Here is a 22,374-nt window from a genome sequence, read left to right as displayed (position 1 = left end):
ACTACTGAAAGAGCTGCTTCCTGTGCTAGGCCCTCCTATGTTGAACATAATAAACGGCTCTCTATCCACCGCATGTGTACCAAACTCACTAAAAGTGGCAATAATATAGCCTCTCTTGAAAAAGCCAAACCTTGAGCCAGAAAATATAAAAAACTATCAGCCTATATCGAATCTTCCATTCCTCTCAACATTTTTGTAAAAGGCTGTTGCGCAGCAACTCACTGCCTTCCTGAAGACAAACAATGTATACGAAATGCTTCAGTCTGGTTTTAGACCCCATCGTAGCGCTGAGACTGCACTTGTGAAGGTGGTAAAGGACCTTTTAATGGCATCAGACCGAGGCTCTGCATCTGTCCTCGTGCTCCTAGACCTTAGTGCTGCTTTTGATACCATCGATCACCACATTCTTTTGGAGAGATTGGAAACCCAAATTGGTCGACATGGACAAGTTCTGGCCTGGTTTAGATCTTATCTGTCGGAAGGATATCAGTTTGTCTCTGTGAATGGTTTGTCCTCTGACAAGCATGACTCCAACACCATCATTATGTTTGCTGACGACACAACAGTGGTAGGCCTGATCACCGACAACGATAAGACAGTTTATAAGGACGAGATCAGTGACTTGGCAGTGCGGTGCCAGGACAACAACCTCCCCCTCAACGTGAGCAAGACAAAGGAGATGATCGTGGACTACAGGAAAAGGAGGGCTGAACACTGCCCCATTCACATCGATGGGGCTGTAGTGGAGCGGGTCGAGAGTTTCAAGTTCCTTGGCGCCCATATCACCAACAAACTATCATGGTCCAAACACACTAAGACAGTCACGAAGAGGGCACAACAACACATTTTCCCTTTCAGGAGACTGAAAAGATTTGGCATGGGTCCCCAGATCCTCAAAAAAATTCTACAGCTGCACCATTGAGAGCATCCTGACCGGTTGCATCACCGCATGGTATGGAAACTGCTCGGCATCCGACCGTAAGGCACTACAGAGGATAGTACATACGGCCCAGTAGGCCCAGTACTGGGGCCAAGCTTCCAGCCATCCAGGACCTATATACCATGCGGTGTCAGAGGAAGTCCCCGAAAAATTATCAAAGACTCCAGTCACCCAAGTCATAGACTGTTCTCTCTGCTATCGCACTGAACGCGGTACTGGAGCTCCAAATCTAGGTCCAAAAGGCTCCTTAATAGCTTCTGCCCCCAAGCCATAAGCCTTCTGAACAATTCAATCAAATGGCCAAGCAGACTATTTACATTGACCCCCCTGCAGCTACTTGCTGTTTATCATCTATGCATAGTCCCTTTAACCCTACTTACATGTACAAATTACCTCGACTAACCTGCCTCAATATTGTTATTATATTGTGTTAATTTTTATTTGAATTTTTACTTTTACTTTTTACTTCATGCATTGTTGGTTAAGTGCTTGTAAGTAAGCATTTCACGGTAAGGTCTACACCTGTTGTATTCGGCGCAGGTAGCCTAGAGCGTTGGACTAGTAACCGAAAGGTTGCAAGATTGAATCCCCGAGCTGACAAGGTAAAAATCTGTCGTTCTGCCCCTGAACAGGGCAGTTAACCCACTGTCATTGTCATTGAAAATAAGAAATTGTTCTTAACTGACTTGCCTAGTTAAATTAAGGTAAAATAAAAAATGTAACAATTTGATTTGATGTGGTTTTGTATTCTGGTTGTGGCATCGCAACAAACTGTGTCCAGCAAATAACTTTGGCTCAGTTCAGTGTGTTCTCTAAAAGTTCCCCATTGGCAAAAAATGTAATTAAATCCCGGCAAAGGGACCAAAGCTCCAAAACTTGAATCCGGTGCTTGGTGCTTCCCCTTCTCTGTCTTGTGAAGTGTGGATCTGAGACCTGGACGCAGGACCAGATACACTCATAGAGAAAGATATAGAAGGAACAACAGAGAAGGAGCCCTTAATGTGCCTTCACCATATGCTGTTAGCTACTGATGGATGTTACTCTCCCCAGGCACTGAGACAACTTATCGCGTCTGCCGGTGACATCGTTGTTTCCGATAAAGTTAAAGACGAGCCATCTGTTAGAAACAGCAGCCCCACTTGCGGGGACAAGTGTATGTGTGTGTAAGACAAGGTTCTTATAATTGTGATTTTCTAATAGATTTTATATCTATTCGTTTTTACATTTTATTTGAAATTCAGACTAGTTTCAGTTAGTTTTCAGACCTGATTTAATAGTTTTTATTCCGTTTCAGTTTCACGTTTTTTATATACATTTATATACATTCAGTTTTAGTTTTATTTAGTTTCAGATTTAGTTTCAGTGTTATGAACAGAAAGTAGCCTTATAAATGGGAGGCTAGGAGACATTTGTGTTATCGGCCTATAGCAGGGGTTATAGGCCTATAGCAGGGGTACTCATGTTCTATTTTTGATGGTCCTTCACAAAATTGTCCTTGTTGGCAAAGGTCCGGATGGATATTGTAATTGATTGCCGTAGTAACAAACCTCCACCTCACAGCGACCGCAAACTGTTCCCACCCTTCTTTTTGACAGAGAGAAAAATGTGCCGTTTTTAAGATTATTTTCTGCAATTCCACACACTATGCCATTGACCGAAGAGAAAATATATCCGTTTTTATGCAAATGTCCTGCCTTTCTACACATTTTCCCTATCTTATGTGTGTTCATTTGATACCAGGAGTCGAATCCTTACCGAAAACCCTAAATAAAATTATAGCTGTCTCACCTTGTCTTTATCCTGAAATTATTTGTTGGTGCTGTTCAGATTAACTTTGAGGTTCGTTGTGTTTTTCCCTTGAACCTCTGTTCCACACATGCTGCCAGCTTCTGACTCCACAATGCTTTTATCCTTTCTAGCAATTAATGTACTCAAAATAATCCCATATGAGGCTTTGTCTTTTCTGACCGATAATATATATATTTTCGTAATTGTTTTCTTTAAGTTTACTAAATAGTAATTCCAATTGTAGTTTTTATTTTAGTTTCAGTTGGGGTGTGAATCCCACCACTCCTAATAAACTGGCAAATGTGATGAAGCTCTGTTTGTCATAATCATATGTTATGCCAGTTAAAACCAGCTGACATCCCACTCTGGTGCTTTGATATGTCGGTACAGTTTATTATGTTCAACAATACATTCAAATAATGGCATTTAAAACTAATTTTATGCCAGTTAAAATTAGCAGAGATCCCAATCCGGAACTTTGATATGCCCTTAGTGTCTCGCTCTGATCTGTTTCACCTGTCCTTGTGATGGTCTCCACCCCCTCCAGGTGTCACTGATTTTCAGCGACACTTGAAAATGTGTTTCCTGTCTCTCTGTGCCTGTCTCCCTGTGTCTCTATGTTCGTCTTATGTTTTTCCAAGTCAACCAGCGTTTTTCCTGTTCTCCTTTTATTTGCTATTCTCCTTTTTCTAGTCCTCCCGGTTTTGACCCTTGCCTGTTTTTGGAATCTGTACCCGCCTGCTTGACCATTCTGCCTGCCTTGACCATGAGCCTGTCTGCCACTCTGTACCTCCTGGACTCTAATCTGGTTTTGCCTGTCCACAACCATTCTCTTGCCTACCCCTTTTGGATTAATAAACATTGTAAGACTCCAACCATCTGCCTCCTGTGTCTGCATCTGGGTCTCGCATTGTGTCATGATACTTAGAGTATATTATGTTCAATAATATATTGAACAACAAGCCAAATCAAAAATGGTGGTCTAAATATGAATGTTTACATTTTCCAATAGTCATAACATAATGTAAGAAAATTGTAATTGAAAACAAAATACTACTCATACTACAGATTAAGCAGTAAAGCTTCATATGACACCAATTGTTGCTTCGTAGCATCCATATATGAGCCTTAAAGGAGGCCTGGGTAAAGTCAAAATGTCATAAATATGCCAACTTTGATTATTTCTCAATTATGCTTTTAGATACAAATGTCAAATTTAACAATCCTTCCTCCAGAGGAACATTCTGTGGATTACATTTCATGATTAAAAAACAAAAAAACAGTCCTGGTTTTGTGAGGGATCACCCCATCGGTAGAAACTCTAAACAGTACCATTTTGAAGTCATTTTCATTCCAGAACGATGTTACATAAATTTGAACATTAAGTGGTTAAGAATAACATTAAGTGGTTAAGAAACGCACCATTTGTAAATCGCATCTGTCACCTATTTATAGAATTTAACAATGTAATGGTGTTCGCTTATCCCGGCAGCCGACAATCACTTTCCTTTGCCACCGCTCGCTGAAACACTGATCAAGCACGCCACAGTTTCTATCTGAATGAAAGGCCTGCAAGGCATAATACAATAATAACCGTCGCGCAGCTTGTCTAAAGATCTGAAGGTGCTATTTTCACTCACTGTGGAGCGAACAAAGAGGAATTCTCTGTACTCTCACCTCATTGCCATTCTTTCCTTTAGCTTCTCATTGAAGTGCATATGAAAAAAGGAGAAGGCCTTTTGAATGCCAGACGTTTTCAATGTGTATTCAAAGGATGGAGCTTCAAGGATTAGGCAAAGACAGGCGCATGCTTTTGACTTGGTATAGAGTGTTGGGAGGAAGACACAAGTGCAGATGGCGGAAATAAAGGAGAGACGAGTGAAACGGGACAGTACGCTGCCATGTTGATGAAAATTCTGGAGCATCACCTGGTGTGTGTGACTCATTGGCAGAGATATATTTGGAACTGTCTGCTCAAGGACATACCCAAAATCCTGACATCTCTATCCAACTTCCCACATGGACAAACACAGTAAACGTCAATGAAAAGATTACAACTAATTTGTAATAATTGAAAGTCGAGTGAGATTGATACAGGGATGTATTTTTTGCTTCAAAAGGACAGACCTTAACACTGAAAATGACTGTTTCTACAAGACCAGAAAATACAGTGCCTTCAGAAAGTATTCAGACCCCTTTACTTTTTCCACATTGATGTGTTACAGCCTGAAATTAAAATGTATTACATTTAGATTTAGTGTCACTGATCTACACACAACACCCTGTCGACCATTTTTGAAATGAATAAACAATAAAAAGTTTAAATGTCTTGAGTCATTAAGTACTCAACCCCTTTGCTATGGCAAGCCTAAATAAATTCAGGAGTAAAAATATGCTTAACAAATTACATAATAAGTTGCATGGACTCATTCCCGTGTTCAATAATAGTGGTTAACATGATTTGTTAATGACTAACCCATCCCTGTACCACACACATACAATTATCCATAAGGTCCCTCAATCGAGTAGTGAATTTCAAGCACAGAAGACCAGGAATGTTTTTGAATGCCTCGTAAAGAAGGGCACCAATTGGTAGATGAGTAAAAAAAACAGATGGTGAATATCCCTTTGAAGCATGGTGAAGTTATTAATTACACTTTGGATGGTCGTATTAATACATCCAGTCACTACAAAAATGCAGCTGTCCTTCCTAACTCGGTTGCCGTAGAGGAAGGAAACTGCTCAGGGAATTCACCATGAGAGAATTGGGATTTTAAAACAGTTAAAGAGTTTAATGGTTGTGATATGAGAAAACTGAGGATGGATCAACAACATTGTAGTAACTCCACAATAGTAACCTAAATGACAAGAGTGAAAAGAAGGAAGCATGTACGGAATAAAAATATTCCAAAACATGCACGATGTTTCCAAAAAGGCTCTTAAGTAATACTGCAACAAATGTGGCAAAAAAATGTACTTTTTGTAATGTTTGGGACAAATTCAACAACACATCACTGGGTATGCTTGTCATCGGCAAGAACTAGGGCATTTTTTTCAGATAAAAATAAACAGAAGACAGCTATAAGCACAGGCAAAATCCTAGAGGAAACTTGGTCCAGTCTACTTTCCAACAGACACTGGGAGATTAATTCACCTTTCAGTAGAACAATAACCTAAAACACAAGGCCAAATATACACTGGAGTTGCTTACCAAGACGACATTGAATGTTCCTGAGTGGCCTAGTTAAAGTTTTGGCTTAAATCGGCTTTAATCAATGGCAAGACATGGAAATGGCTGTCTAGCAATGATCAACAATCAACTTGACAGAGCTTGAAGTATTTAAAAAATAATAAATGGGCAAATATTGTACAATCCAGATGTACAGAGCTCATAGAGACTTACCCAGAAAGACGCACAGCTGTATAAGCTGCCAAAGGTGCTTCTACAAACTGTTGACTCAGGGGTGTGAATACTATTGGCATATTTGAAATATTTCTGCATTTAATTTAAATAAATTTGCAAACACTTCTAAAAACAAAAAGTTCACTTTGTCATTATGGGGTATTGTGTCGATGGGTGATTATTTTTTTTATTTCAATACATTTTTAATGCAGGCTGTACCACAACAAAATGTGGAATAAGTCAAGGTGTATGAACATTTTCTGAAGGCAATATCTATTACATTACACTTCTGAGAAGAGACTGGAAGGTAGTTAAGTCAATGAATGATCAGTTCAAAGAGGTCTGTACAGGTTAATAAGTACATGGTACATGGTAACACATCCTCACTAACTATGTCCAAACAACATTACTACATTGTTTTGTTAGTATAAATGGATTACATTGTCCCAATTTTAGGACAATTACATTTTGTATCAAACGCTCTAGGTCCTCCTCGCAACATGTAACTATTCAGATGATTATCATTATTAATCAATCAATTAGTACATTATGTATTATTCTCAATATGGCACGTGTCCAAAACACGTATATGTAATAATGAGCAAAATGTATGTTTGTGTCTAACCATTAATCATGGGAAACAGGGCATAAATAAAGACCATTAGGCTTCATTCCTGCTCAGTTCACCAAAGAGGACTCCTATCTTTCTGCCATCGTGGATGTGAATCTGGAAACGCAACACCCGCAGATGCCTGGCATGCTGTTTGACAGATTCTCAGTCTTCAGCAAGGCTCTCTGTAAATGTCCATCTGTCGGCCTCCCGCGGGTACTTATTATTCCCGGCTAGCCAGGGGTTTTCTCCTCCGAGCAGTCAGTCAGTCGTTCACTGCTGCCTGCCTCTCAAACAATGAGGGCCGAACCAGAACATTTCTCGCAGATGCTTCGACTGGTTACCAGTGGCAGGCGGAGTGGCGTTGTTTTCAATTATACCATGAGGTGACTTCTCTCCTAAAATGTTTACATTCAAGCTTATATGGATGCTAACGCTTATTGCAGGAATGCTAATTTGAAGAGAGCATTTAACATGTAGGTTTAAGGGGGGCTAAGCTAAAAATAGGTTAGCATGCTATGGGAAGGTAGCGACCGTCCATCCAAATTTTGCTCCGCTGACCACTCCCTCCCTCCTACCTTGTGGACGAGGTGATTGATTTTCCCCTCTAAACAACCTTGCTGTGAGCAATAGGGGTGTTGATGGCTCATGCTGTCCAGGTTTAGGGCCCAGCTATGGGGGATTCAATCATATATCTGACCCCTACCATACCAGTGCAGCCTTAGATTCTGTTGCTGGGTTGTATGCACCGAGGAACCAGGCTGAGTGAGTGTTCCCATACTGTTCAGTCAACAGGCTAATTGTGTCATCCCAGTGAGCGATAGTCACGGCTGAGTGGATGGCTGTCTTATCTCCACTGTAGTCGATGTCTGGTCAACAGGGACCATAGTTAAAGGTTACACTACAGTTCTACTTCCTATTGTACTGTATAACGTGATACTCTGGAACATGAGTACAGTATCACATCATAATCTGATTATTTCTATTAGTTTAAAATCATATATATATATATATATATATATATATATATACAGTGTATACAGTGTATATATATATATATATATATATATATATATATATATATATATATATACAGTGTATATATATATATATACATATATATATATATATACAGTATATATATGAATTCTTTATGTTATACAGTCATTATCGGCTATCTTTATCATGGGTGTCAATAATTGCGAACCCACTTGACATATTCTACAATTCAATTATATTATTTATTTCAAAATGACAGAAAATAATGAAATTTGACCTTAAAAGTAATTGAAATATTTGTGGTGTGTCGCTCCTCATGATGTGACAATGACATGACACGGTCAACCGTGTTGTGGTTTATAAGTTACAATATCCTTTCGAAACACCACTTCCTTGAAGATATTCAGATTGAGATATTCAGTGGCCATTAACTGCAATCATAATATATATTTTCTGAGCGCAATTCTAAGATGTCCTCATAGAGCTGTCATCGCCATGGCGATCGCGCCTTCCTGTCGTGACATGGAGGTTTGTGGTAGAGAGGACAAAGGGAGCTGAGGCAGGGAACATGTTCACCACCAGTGGTGGGGCCATGGCCCGGGCCCCTTACTATAGTTTCTGTCTTAGGAAACAGACACCGCAGCTCCCTGCTAGAGTCAACACTGCAAGATCCTCTTTGAACAATCTGGGCCATTTGACTCTCATTTGAATACATTTCAAATTTATGGCGCAGAGCTCACAACCCGGCTGCCAGAAATAGCGAGCTTGTGTGAGTCGGCGCACTCACACGTGGGAATACGAAGGGAAGGATTGCAAAGCGTTGCATACCTTCCTGAGCAAACAGCAGGATCTACGCAGCCGCGCCCCTACTCCCTCCTTTACTTAGGCATTCAGGAAACACAGGTGGACCCCAATGAGATCCCTTAAAACATATCTCACTGTTTGCAAAAGGAAATAGCATAATGGTATTATACTTGGAAGATGGGTTAATCTGTGGACATCGGAGGGTTGGAGTTCAGATCAGAATGAATTTGCAGAAAGAGGAAATTATGAATATACCGTATGTATAATTAGTTAACTACATGTACTGTATATGTGAGAGAAAATAGCTGTAAGTAGCAGTAGAAGACATTTTGTCCGTTAGTTTACTCCAATCGGGGGATGGCTGGTAGGGTAAAAAAAAAGTTTTTAAAAAGGTGGATTAGAAATTATGCCAACAATTAATTAGATAGAAACCCAAATCTTTTTGCAATAATAAAGCAGATCTATATATAAAAACTTCTCAGTGTTGAGGATTAAGTTGGAAAAATAACAAAAATGAGTCTTACCTATTGTGGAACAGTTGGTCACATCTGTAAGCAGGAGGCAGGGGAAGAAGGAGGGGGGGGGAAGGAGAAACGTCAGCAAATTACAAAGTAAACTTCAATGCAGGCTAAGGCTGACACCGGCTCCTGAAAAATGACAGTATCCCAGACGATGGTGCAGACTGGGGGTTAAGAATTGTCCCTGTCAAGAAGGGGGCTGTAATTTATTAAATGAGGGACATTAAAAGTCAAAGAATTCTCCCCCGAGGATCCAAAGTTTGCACAACTTGTATTAATAATTGTCAGTGTTTCCTCCAATTCAAAGGGAAGGAGGGAGATTATAAAATAAAAAAAGTACTGGGCAGCAGTCAACCATTACGACCAAATGTTCACCTCTGACACCTCAACACCATCATGCACACACACACACACACACGCAAGCTCACACACACGCGCACACACACGTACACGCAGACCACCTTCCTCCACTTGTATGTCTTGAAAGTAATTTAGCAGGCCTTAGACATCTCTAACACTTTGTCTATTTTATGAAGACCTTAAGGTCATCCCACTACAATAGAAGCAGAAGCCCAGCAAGATAAATTAGTCGGATTTAGCCACATCTTCAATTTCAATGCTGCTTTCCCTGACATTTATTTTGGCTAAGATTTATGAAGAGGACAGTTGCGCGCTTCTTGACTTCACTGTAGAACCCTTTCTGACAAGTCCGAAAAATAGATTTCCATTACCTCACTATTTTTACATCAGAAACTGGTCCCTCTACGAGTGTGCTGCTCTCAGGTACAGTTTTGCTTTGCTTGTAAATGTTGCAATAAAACACATTTTTCAGCTCACAAGGAAAGTAGATTCAGAAGCTGTTCTGTGGGTAAGCATTGCTTACTGAGCTCACAGAGATGTACTGTACTTTTTTGTGTGCATAATTTTCAAGAAATATGATTTATCATAGATAATGTATTTCTCCCTGCATCTATTTGCATTTTTGTGAATAGAAATCTTCTGGGATTGACTGTGCTGGGAGAATGTGACTACAATGCCAAGTTTGGCTACCCACAAGGGAATGGCTTATTTTTAGGCTAAGGGCGGGAATTAATAGGACTCAAGCTCCTTGTGCTTGGGTATTCATTACTATGCTGTCTGCTTCAAACACATCCTCACACTGTCTATTGCTGTTCTTGCTAAACCGCGTCTGGACACCTTCAGGGACCACGGCGGTAAGACAGACCCAAAAAGAAACACCTGGGGTTTTAATGGGAGAGAAAGTTAGACACTTCCTAAGAGCCAGTCAGAGACAATGAAGGAAAGGTAAGAGGCTGTATTGGGAGTTTGGTGCAGCACATAGCAGATCAATAGTGCCCTATAAAATGTTGTACAACTTTTATTTTTTTAACCTTTATTTAACTAGGCAAGTCAGTTGAGAACAAATTCTTATTTACAATGATGGCCTACCGGGGAAGTGGGTTAACCGCCTTGATTTTTACCTTGTCAGCTCAGGGATTCAAACCAGCAACCTTTTGGTTATTGGGCCAACGCTCTAAACACTGGGCTACCTAACTGCAGGCTCACTTTGTAGCGTTCGAGAATGATAGAGCACAGGATACTTATTTCCACTTACCCAAACGCAACTACAACCTACACATTTTGGAGCAGTCACGTCACGTACGATGACTCAACAGACAGGAAAAAGGCTGTTTCTCTACCATTTACTTCAAGAAATAAAAAAAATAATCTCTCAATTAATCACGTTTTGTGTTTTTATAGGGAGTTTTGTTTCTTGCTCAGCATTGAGATTATAGACCATAGATTTCCTGTAGAAATATATGGCCTTACCAATCAAATCGAGTAAAGCTAGCACATGCTAAAGTAAGTGGATTAGGCCAGTGGGGATTGGTGAAAACAAAGGCATGGGGATGAACAGAGGCTCTTGTGAGTCTCCTTATACCCACAGTGTGAATAAGGGAAGACTAAGAGAGGAAGATGCTTTTTTTGCCCTGTTTTAAGCAGTTAAGCTGCTTTCAGAGTCTTAGTTACGCTGTGTGGAACCTTAAAAAGATATGGAAACTTTTGACAAGGCAGGGAGGCCAAGAACTACAATCCTATGTTGCCCTTCTTCCGTTGACAACAGGAGATTTCGAGATGTATGTAGTGGTCATTGCAGTGAATATTAGCATTAATTCCACTGTAATTGTATGTAAAACAAAAAAACATTGATTTCAAAGTTTAACAAACCATACAACTCTATTCACAAGGACTACTTCAATCATTTTAACTGAAAATGTTTTTTTTTTTAAATGTTGTGTCCACGCTTTCAAAAAAAGTTATTGACATTTACAGGATTGACTGACCTTCATGTCTTAAAGTATTGATGGACTGTCATTTCTCTTTGCTTATTTGAGCTGTTCTTGCCATAATATGGTATTTTACCAAATCGTCTGTATACCAACCCTACCTTGTCACAACATAACTGATTGGCTCAAACACATTCAGAAGGAAAGAAATTCCACAAATGTACTTTTAACAAGGCACATCTGCTAATTGATATGCATTCCAGGTGACTACATGATGGAGCTGGTTGAGAGAATGGCAAGAGTGTGCAAAGCTGTCATCAAAGCAAAGGGTGGCTACTTTGAAGAATCTCAAATATAAATTATATTTAGATTTGTTTAACACTTTTTTGGTCACTACATGATTCCATATGTGTTATTTCATAGTTTATGTCTTTACTATTATTATACAATGTAGAAAATACATAAAATAATGAAAAACCCAGGAATGAGTAGGTGTGTCCAAACTTTTGACTGGTACTTTAGGTGTTCCGGTCGTGTAAATTGCAATGGAAATGGCATCTTCCTTGGATCTGTTAGAGCGGTAGGCACATAGGAGTGGGTTTAGGGTGCCTGGCAAGCTGGCCTTGATATGAGTGATGACCAGCATCTCGGAGCACATCGTGATGACCAAGGTGAGCGCAACAGCGGCTATTTTCATTTGAGCATATCACCTTGTTTTTCTTGGACACTGGGACAATGGTGGTCTCCTTAAAGCAGGTGGGAACTACAGCCTGGGAAACCTGATGATAAGACTAGACGTGAACATTATATTTTTTTGCTAACCTATGATCGGGTCCGTGGGTCGCGTGGGAGGGGATTTCTGGTCTAGAAAAAGTTAAAGACCCCTGAGGTCTAGTTCATTCAATAGCCACGTGAGAGTGACAATAGCCAACTTGTCACAACTCCTACCGAAGGTGGCTCCCCTTCCTGTTTCGGTGGCGCTTGGCGGTCGTCGTCACCGGCCTCCTAGCTGCCACTGATCCCTTTTCCCCCTTTTCTGTTTATTAGTTGCTCCCGTGTTTAGTTAGGATGATTGGTTGGGCTTTACTTACCAGCCGGCCCGCCTGCTGGTTGTGCGGGATTATTTTCAGTGTACGGTTGTACACGACTGTAGGTCACGGTTGTCCGTGTGTGTGTATTTTGCTGAACTGTTTAAGTTCCCCGTGTTTGGGGCGTTTGTTTGGGTTGGCGTCGTTTCACCGGTGTGGTGTATTAAAAGTAGCGCTACCTTGAACTCCCTGCGCCTGACTTCTTCCTCCACTACACCTCGGGCGTTCCACAACTCGTTTCCACCTAGTCTCTGTTGGTGTGTCCTCTTAAACCCATTGATTTATTTCCGTTCATCAGTGGGTCAGGCTTTTAATTCAATTGCTGGGCCTGTTCCTCTAAAATAGCGTTGGCTGCTGCTGCATGAGTGGTTGCTAATTGGAAACAAAAAGCAATGAACAGAACAGAAAGCCTTGCCAAGCCACTATTACACCGACCACCGGCGTCTCATGTTGTTCAATTACGCCATGACGAAGAAGCTGCTGTTTGTACCATGTCACTATTTAACCTATTCAACAAAGTGGAATGGGAGCAGCTGTTTATTTTACAGAGCTATATAATGACGTGAAATGGCTTGCTGTTAAAACATCTAGCCCAGAGATTAGAGAGAGGAGGAGAGCCCAAAATGGTTTAATGTACTGCAGCCTTCCATTCATCATATCCACTGCTAATATCTGGCCCCCCTCCACGGATGCCATGTTAACACTCTTTCTATTTGTGTGTCTGATAAGGGACATAAAGGAAGTGTTAGAAGCGACAGTACAGCTGGTCCAAGCTCAGACAGACTCGAGCTTCGAGAAGTTTACATGAACCGATGAGGGAGCCAAACGAGTTTAGTCAAAGTTTTTGGCGTCTTTCAAGAACATTTTGTCAACTTTTTGACTTCAACTTTAAGTATTTAATGAATGACGCACAAGAAGGGCTGTTGCGGTGACCGTATTACTGCCACACAGGCAGTCATGAGTCATGACCGCAGTAAAATTCCACGTCCCGGTAATCTCCTCTCCTGTGCACTCTGGACATGCGTTGGTAGTACCCAATTCGCTAACAACCACCAGGTCGCTAATGGCCTGATCCTCAGCGCTCTATTGTCCTTCTAACCCACAGGTGTCAAACTCATTCCACAGAGGGCTGAGTGTCTGTGAGTTTTTGCTCCTCCCTTGTACTTGATTGATGAATTTGGTCACTGATTAGTAAGGAACTCCCCTCACCTGTTTGTCAAGGGCTTAATTTTTTTAATTTTTTTTAAATACAGTAACAACAGGAGAAAATAGGCCCTCCATGGAATGAGTTTGACACCCCTGCTTTAACCACTCTGACATCAATGCAAATACAATTGAAAATCACATCAAACACTTATCATCAAAACAGTATGTGCTTTTAAAACTCACCTCACTGTGATTGATCAATTTGAAGAAAGAAGTTCAACAGTTGAAACTGAGTGGAAAACATGGTCACTGTGGATGTTGTTTTAAATTCTAGCACAACAAAATGGACAGAGCTTTCTAAGGTGATGAATTCAAAACACCCAAATGCATATTTTGAGCTTATGCCTATGCATAGGCCTATATATGACTGAATTCAAATAATAATTATGCTGTTATACAATACATAGCCTACCACATATTACACATGGCAGAAAAACATAAAATAAAACTGATTTAAGATGTCTTTGGTACATAATTGGTCTAGCATATACTCCAAAATTAAACAAGTTCTAGTCCTCGCTTTTGAATGTGGACTGGTTACCTTGTGCTACACTCCAAACTTTCTATCCACGTATCGGCCTAGGCGATGCTGTTGGTTCATTGATCGCACAGGGCAGCTTACAGAGTTAACATACAATTAAAGTTCATTTGTATTTGAATGCCCTAGTAATAGGGCATTTTTAATTGGCTGACACATTACCTTTACAGAATATCTCATCACGTAGAGGAGCTGTGAAAACCTGTTACTATGAATGCTCCCGAACAGATTACACTTGGTTTCTGAAATAAAGCATTGGGTTGAAGCAGGAACATGGGTTGATAAGCCCATGGCATATAGAGTTTGGGCGGAATATCACCTATCGCTCTCAAGAGCATGCTCCACAAAACAGTGGTTGATGAGTGGAGTGAAATAAGTGTTAATATAAGCCCAAACATTTCCATATGCAATAGAAAGCAGAGTTTTGATGGTTGCCAGTAAAAAGAGGTGGATCCCAGGTGCTACTAAATTTATTTCTCAGCTGCTCATATTAAGCCAATGCTTCGCTATGAAACTGAAGTAGTCTACCCGGCATCACTGAAAAACTAACTGGAGGGAAAGCGGCCTCCATTTGCTATTCGAGTACAAACAGATGTCATTTTTCCCCTGTCGCTGGTCCTGCCCATTTGATAATGGGCCATTCTAAATTAAAACTATCTGAACAAAAATATATAGCGCAAAATGTAAAGTGTTAAATAAAATATCTCCGAAATGTTCAATATGCACAAAAAGCTTATTTCTCTCAAATGTTGTTTACATCGATGTTATTCAGCAATTCTCCTTTGCCAAGATAATCCATCCACCTGAAAGGTGTGGCATATCAAGAAGCTGATTAAACAGCATGATCATTACACAGGTGCACCTTTGGGAGCACCTGTGTAAGTTGAGGGAGCATGCAATTGGCATTCTGACTGCAGGAATATCCACCAGAGCTGTTGCCAGATAATTGAATGTTAATTTTTCTACCATAAGCCGCATCTAACATCGTTTTAGAGATTTTGGCAGTACGTCCAACCGGCCTCACAACCATAGACCATGTGTAACCACGCCAGCCCAGGACCTCCACATCTTGCTTCTTCACCTGCGGGATCATCTGAGACCAGCCACCCGGAGAGCTCATGAAACGGAGGAGTATTTCTGTCTGTAATAAAGCCCTTTTGTAGGAAAAACTCATTTGGATTGGCTGAGCCTGGCTCCCCAGTGTGTGGGCCCATGCCCTCCCAGGCCCACCCAAGGCTGCATCCCTGCCCAGTCATGTGAAAGCCATAGATTAGGGCCTAATGAATGTATTTAAATTGATTTCAATTTGATTTCTAAGACATTCTAAGGTTTGTATCATTCACAACGAAAGATGCCAAGTAACTCTAAATCTAGTGTGTGGGACCTGTTTCAAATGATCACTAGTAAGTTCAACATAGCCACTTTGCTCCGCAATTGGAAAAATATCTGTTCTATTTTATTCAGCAAAGTTCATTTATATTCTTCTTACTATTGTCACGCCCTGACCTTAGAGAGATTTTGATGTCTCTATTTCGGTTTGGTTGGGCATTTGGGTGGGCATTCAATGTTCTATTTTCTATGTTTTGGTATTTATTTGTTTTGGCCGGGTATGGTTCTCAATCAGGGACAGCTGTCTATCGTTGTCTCTGATTGGGAATCATACATAGGTAGCCCTTTTTCCTCCCTCCTTTCAGTGTGGGTACTTAACTTTGTTTGTGGCACTTTTCCCTGTAAACTTCACGGTTGTTTCTTTCGTTTGTTGTTTTGTTGGTGACATCTAAAAATAAAATAAAATGTACGCTCACCACGCTGCACTTTGGTCTTCCTTCAACAACGTCCGTGACAACTATAAAAAATAATATAATATAAATAATAAGCATATCTTGTCAGCTAAAAAAAACAAGCCTACAGCCTATGGCATGGAGCATAGCCAGAAAACATGCAGTAGCCCAACTCATATTCTGTTCTTCTGAAATACATTCTCTTCAAATCATAATATATTTAAACCTGACTAAAATAAATCATGGATTTATTGTGATGGTGTCTATTAAATTGATTTATTAGACTTTTTCAACGTAAACGTTCCAAACGTGCGTATCAGCGGCTTGTTTGCCGCATGTATACGTGAGGGCCTGGAGATGCTAAATGTGTTTGTATTAATTAAAGGCCAATTACCGACAGACCGGCAGGCTTTTGCATGACAATAACTGGCTGACAAAATGTAATGACCGCCACAGCCCTACGCACAAGAGCAGATAACTCAAACTCAATCAGCTGTTGTCAGATCAGCTTGGTCCAGTTTAACGGTGACAGAGGCATGACAGTACAGCAGGCACTGAAGCAGATGTGGCATTCTGTCAGCAGCTGTTTTGGGGGTTGCGAATACACCGGTACAATACGGTATCTCTATAAAAGCATTGAACAACCTATATCTGGATACATGAGTTACAATAAATGTCAAGCTTCAGTTGACCCAAACAACTGAACATGATTGTCAATTGATCTGATAGTTACAACCCCACGCACAAGCAATCTCAATAATTGTCCAAATGTATTTAACACAGTATATTCACGTTGAGTTGAAGTACTGTAAATCCAATAAATATTCAAATACTGTTGATTGAGACATTTTGTTTCCCTGCACCAAGGGATTTTAACATCATGTCCTGTGTATTTGGAAGTATTCCCACATCCTCAACCAGAGCAGATGGTACATAAACAAACACAAAAGTGAAAGCTGAAAATAAATCTCTCATGGTCTGCTTTGTTTTCCAAGGGCCATACTGTAACCATTTCCTTGTACACGGAAATAAAGTGCTGAACCACTTTTCAAAATGCAGCTTTCTTTTTTTCATAGTGCTGCTGCGGCTGCTTGGCAGACCTTGATGAGGGATCAGAAGGGAGATATCAGAGGCCTCTGGCTCCTCAGTGAAATCTGACCTGGAGTTCAGCAAACGGAGAACGATAAAGAGTCAGCCTCTTGCTCGAGGAATGGAAGAAAAACGAAAGAAAATGGAAAAAAAAGAGAAAGACTGTAGATCTGACGCCTCTGGCAGCGTGGGGCAGGCCTGTCCCTTCTGATGATGTGTTTGAGTAGGAGGCATCCCCGCGGGCTTTTGTGTGATGGGTTGGCGATTGGCACCATCAAGGCCTTGCCCAGATGCTTAAGGACCCTAAAGTGCCTTCTTCAAGTGTTGAGGAAAGGGTGAAAAAGCTTACGCCTTTCTGAACAAAACATGGCAAAAGTTCAGGGACCTACAGTATCTATACAGAGACTATTCAGAAAAGACACATGGCATTTGACTACACACACCATGGCTATATATTTAAGTTCATGACCCTGTCATTCATCAAGATTGTCAAAATACCCTTATAAATATGTAATAAACACTATTAGCACTTTACCAAAACCCTATTAACACAATGGGCCTTTTCATCATCACAACCAACAGATAATTAGGGAAAATTAGCAAACAACGTAGCACGTGATCCAAAATTGTATATTGCTTTTTAATTGCTTTCCTGTGCTACCTGTGTGGAGGCACAGCCACGGCCAGGTGTAGTCATTACCATGGGACAGATGGATCAACAGAAGCACCACACTACACCGTGCTCCCTCGTCAGCCAGCGTGGTGGGAGCCATATGCACTCATCATTAAAAATGACCTTTGACCTGGGAGCGGAGCACTCAGTGGCTGTCACTCTAATCGGGATAATTAACACTGGCTTTTTAGCATCGTTTTTTGTTGCTGTTGTTATTCACGCAAATTGTTTTTCCCTGTTGGCAGAACTTTTCAAACAGACATAATGTGTGTGCGTGTGTCTGTTTGTCCAAGAGTCGGTGTGTACTCTGACTGTCTTTCTGGGCTTGTGAGTGTGTGTGTGTGTGACTACAGTGCCAGCTGAGCTGAAGGTTAGCCGCTCCTTTTAATATTGCCAATGCGGCTCCTTTGAAAATTCATTAAAGTGCTTCGACCCCTCTGCCATCTGGGTGTGCGAGAGGCAGGGGAACAGCTCTGAGAAATTCTTACAGAAGGACGGGCAGAGCGGCCCTTAAACACACACAGGAACACACACGCTGTCAACCCTTAGACAAACACACACACGATGAATGGCCACTGATGTGTGTGCTACTCTGTGTGCTATTTATTTGTTCTTCAACCTTATCTAAAGGTTGGTCCAAAATGAGAGTTAGGGGAAGATTATTGGGTGGTGAGGTGTGTGCCAAATACTGATTGCAGATGGAATGTTAAGTAGCATTAGAGTGTCAAACTTAGAGTGTAGCATTACCTAAATGCTAACTAGAGCGTATTGTGCTTAGTGCTTTAATTAGCAAATATGTTCACCTTGCTGATGCAAGGAGTCTAAGTGATTATCTACAGTGTCTTCAGAAAGTATTCATTCCCTTTGAATTAGTCTGCATTTTGTTGTGTTACAGCCTGAATTCAAATGATTCAACATATTTTTTCCTCACCCATCTACGCACATCATAAAGACAAAGTGAAAACATGTTTTTGGGGGGTCAAATTTATTCAAAATAAAATACAGAAATATCTCATCTTGGAAAGCAGACTGAACCAGGATGTTCCTCTAAAATGTTGCCTGTGCTTAGCTCTATACCGTTTATTTTTTATAAAAACAAAAACCTCCCTAGTCCGTGTTGATTACAAACATACCCATAACATGATGCAGCCACCACCGTGCTTGAAAATATGAAGAGTGGTAGTCAGTGATGTGTTGTGTTGGATATGCCTTAAAGATAACGCTTTGTATTCAGGACATAAAGTAGCAGTTTTACTTTAGTGCCTTATTGCAAACAGGATGCATGTTTTGGAAATACTTTTATTCAGTACAGGCTTCCTTCTTTTCACTCCGTCATCTAGGTTAGTATTGTGGAGTAACTAGAATGTTGTACTTTACAAGTAATTGTATGTGTGGGGTACAGAGATGAGGTAGTCATTCAACAATCATGTTGAACACTATTATTGCAGTCCATGCAACTTATTATGTGACTTGTTAAGCAAATTTTTATTCCTGAACTTATTTAGGCTTGTCATTACAAAGGGGTTGAATACTTACTTATTGACTCAAGAAATTTCAGCTTTTCATTTTTTATTAATTTGTACATTTCTAAAAACATAATTCCACTTTGACATTACGGGGTATTGTGTGTAGGTCAGTGACACACAATCTCAATTTAATCCATTTTACAATCAGGCTGTAACACAATAAAATGTAAAAAATGCCAAGGGGTGTGACTACTTTCTGAAGGCACTGTATGTGTACCTATATTGAACCTAAAATCAGGGCTGGGACAAAGGAAGTTGTCAGTTGCGCACAATGGACAAATACATGAACAAACACATTGTGTTGTACTGAACAGACATACAACCCAACAGAATATGTGTGTCTAAGACAAAGGACACTACATTATATTGAGTCAACTAACATGCAATTTTTTACAATGGAAGAATCCACTACAGTTAGCATCTGACTATTATCTAAATATAATCCACTGTAGTTTCAATGCTATTGTGTTATACCACCATACTAGCTACTAGTTAGCTTCGTTGCTATTGCGTTATAGCACCATACTAGCTACTTGTTAGCATCACTGCTATTGTGTTAACACTGTACTAGCTACTAGTTAGCATCGCTGCTATTGTGTTATCAACGTACTAGCTACTAGTTAGCATTGCTGCTATTGCGTTAACACCATACTAGCTACTAGTTAGCATCGCTGCTATTGTGTTAACACCGTACTAGCTACTAGTTAGCATTGATGCTATTGTGTTTGTGCTGTACTCATCTCCATCACAGTAATCCCTCAATAGAAGCAACATCAGCTCCACTTGTTATACTCTGTAATCGCTTTCTCCTACACCTGATCTCATCTTCATAAACTCACTCTTCTGGCATTATTGCTGTTTGATTTGGATATGTGGGCGGCAGGTAGCCTAGCGGTTAAGAGCTTTAGGCCAGTAACCGAAAGGTTGCTTGTTCAAATCCCCAAGCTGGCTAGGTGAAAAATATGTTTTAAAAAAATAGTCAGTTAATTAAGAACAAATTCTTATTCACAATGACAGCCTACCAGGAAACAGTGTGTTTCCCAGTTCAGGAGCAGAACGACAGATTTTACCTTGTCTGCTTGGAGATTCGATCCAGCAACCTTTCAGTTACTGGCCCAATGCTCTAACCACTAGGCTACCTGCTACCCCTAGCCTAGTTGATGTGCCCTTGAGCAAGGCATTTAACACTAATTGCTCTAAGTCACTCTGGATAAAAGCATCTGCTAAATGACCAAAGCTTAAGGATGCAGACACACATCACACTTAATGCACACACACGCTCTCTCTCACACACATCGAGCCCCTAGAGCTAGGGTTTAATGGAAGCTGCACCTTGCCTCTCTGGCTGGCACTAATCAACACCTGTCCCGCAAATAGAAATTCCGCTCTGTGCCTTTTGATCTGTTAACTATCTCATTTACATGACTTGCTCAGCAGCCAGAGTGTCTTAGGGCAATGGAGAGAGAGGAGGTGAAGGGGAAATTGGTTGTGGTGGAGTGGATGTGTTTTAATGTCACGTGCACAAGTACAGTGAAATACCTTCCCTGCAAGCTGTAAACCCAACAATGCAGTAATCAATAACAACGTCATACTAAAAATAACATAAGGTAGACTGTGTAAGACACCTCCTGAATGTTTTACTGTGTTTGCAGGAATATATTCAGGTTTGCTTCAGGTTTCACGTACGTATTCAGGTTTACATGTACGTATCCAGGCATAAATGTACAGTATGTTTGTGTGACATGGAAGCTTTCCAGGCGCCTTCTGTTTGTGGTGAGTGACCTAGGAGGGCCTGCCTGTGTGTGAATTGTGTGTATGGACTGCCTGTGTGTGAATTGTGTGTATGGACTGCCTGTGTGTGAATTGTGTGTATGGACTGCCTGTGTGTGAATTGTGTGTATGGACTGCCTGTGTGTGAATTGTGTGTATGGACTGCCTGTGTGTGAATTGTGTGTATGGACTGCCTGTGTGTGAATTGTGTGTATGGACTGCCTGTGTGTGAATTGTGTGTATGGATGTGGATGTGTGTGTTTCGAGAGCACTCGAGAGCAAACAATTCTTCCTGAGATATGTATGTGCTGGTGACAGCCAAATTGGAGGCCTCCTCCCCTCTCTCCCTATCCACCTCCCTCCCTGCCTGACTTCCCATAGTGCTGTGGGCCTTCCAGGGGGGCTGTGCCTCTTTGGCAGGAGCCCTTAGACTGGATGGCATTGAAGAGCTCCGGCACACAGGAGGGAGAGGAAAGGGAGATAAAGAGGAAAGAGGGGAAAGGGAGATAAAGAGAGAGGGAGGGAAGTTGTGTAAACCTTTGTAGGTGGTTTCAAATCATAGTGACGCCATCTGTTCCTCTCCATTTTACCAATGACAGCAGATTATTTCCGTCGCTCACTGCTCCGTGTGTGTGTGTTTGTGTAAGAGAGAGAGTGTGTGTGTGTGTGTGTGTGTCTGTGTGTGTGTGTGTATGTGTAAGTCTGTGTCGCTCCCTTCTCTCTATCCCCTGTGGGGTGCAATAAGATCTCACCGTTTTAGAAATGTTAAATCAGATTTTTATTTTATTTTTAAGAGTCATGGGATTTTGCCCATTCACCACCCCCCCGTCTAGAACGCCCTAGCAAAACCCAAGCCTACTTGACGGTAATAGTGCTCACTGTTGCCCCTATTGGCTGGTTTTGATGGCAGGTCATGGAAAGACGTCCAATTTCGAAGTAAATTCTGAACGATCTGGCTGGTCTGGTACCGTGTCATCTCTGAGCCTGAGAGCCAGGGTCCTCCTCTAGGTATTTAAATAATGTTACCTTACTGCTTAAACATTCATCAAGTTATTACAGGCTGGGGGAAGAGGGGAGCATCTCTCTCTCCTCCTGTCTGCCTCCATCTTTATCTTTCTCCGTCTGCTGTTTTCTCCCTCCTTATTTCCCTCCTTCCCTGTCTCCCTCTCCTTCCCTCTTTCTGCATCTTCTGTTTCTACCCCTTTTTTCTCTGTCACCGACTCCCCATGCTCCCAGTTTTGCTCCCTCAATCTCCATGTTTCTGCTTCTGTATCCCTTCCCCCAACTTTTCTCTCACTCTATCTCTAGTCTATTGCTCTTTCACGCTCCCTTGTCTATCTCTATCTTTCACTC

General features: G+C 41.0%; 1 protein-coding gene across 39 annotated transcripts in view; it reads right to left on the bottom strand.

Moving 5' to 3' along the window:
* LOC112214694 (receptor-type tyrosine-protein phosphatase delta) overlaps positions 1-22,374 on the bottom strand; it is a 905,847-nt gene that overhangs the window by 738,908 nt on the left and 144,565 nt on the right. For all 39 annotated transcript variants that reach the window (XM_042298333.1, XM_042298345.1, XM_042298336.1 and 36 more), the window contains exon 4: positions 9,069-9,092. The gene's annotated coding sequence lies outside the window, so the exon portion shown is untranslated. The remainder of the gene's footprint in view (positions 1-9,068; positions 9,093-22,374) is intronic.

Source organism: Oncorhynchus tshawytscha, linkage group LG15, assembly GCF_018296145.1.
Source record: "Oncorhynchus tshawytscha isolate Ot180627B linkage group LG15, Otsh_v2.0, whole genome shotgun sequence".
Taxonomy (NCBI): domain Eukaryota; kingdom Metazoa; phylum Chordata; class Actinopteri; order Salmoniformes; family Salmonidae; genus Oncorhynchus; species Oncorhynchus tshawytscha.
Note: the sequence above shows the minus strand (reverse complement) of the source record. Positions and strands in the feature narration are given on the sequence as shown.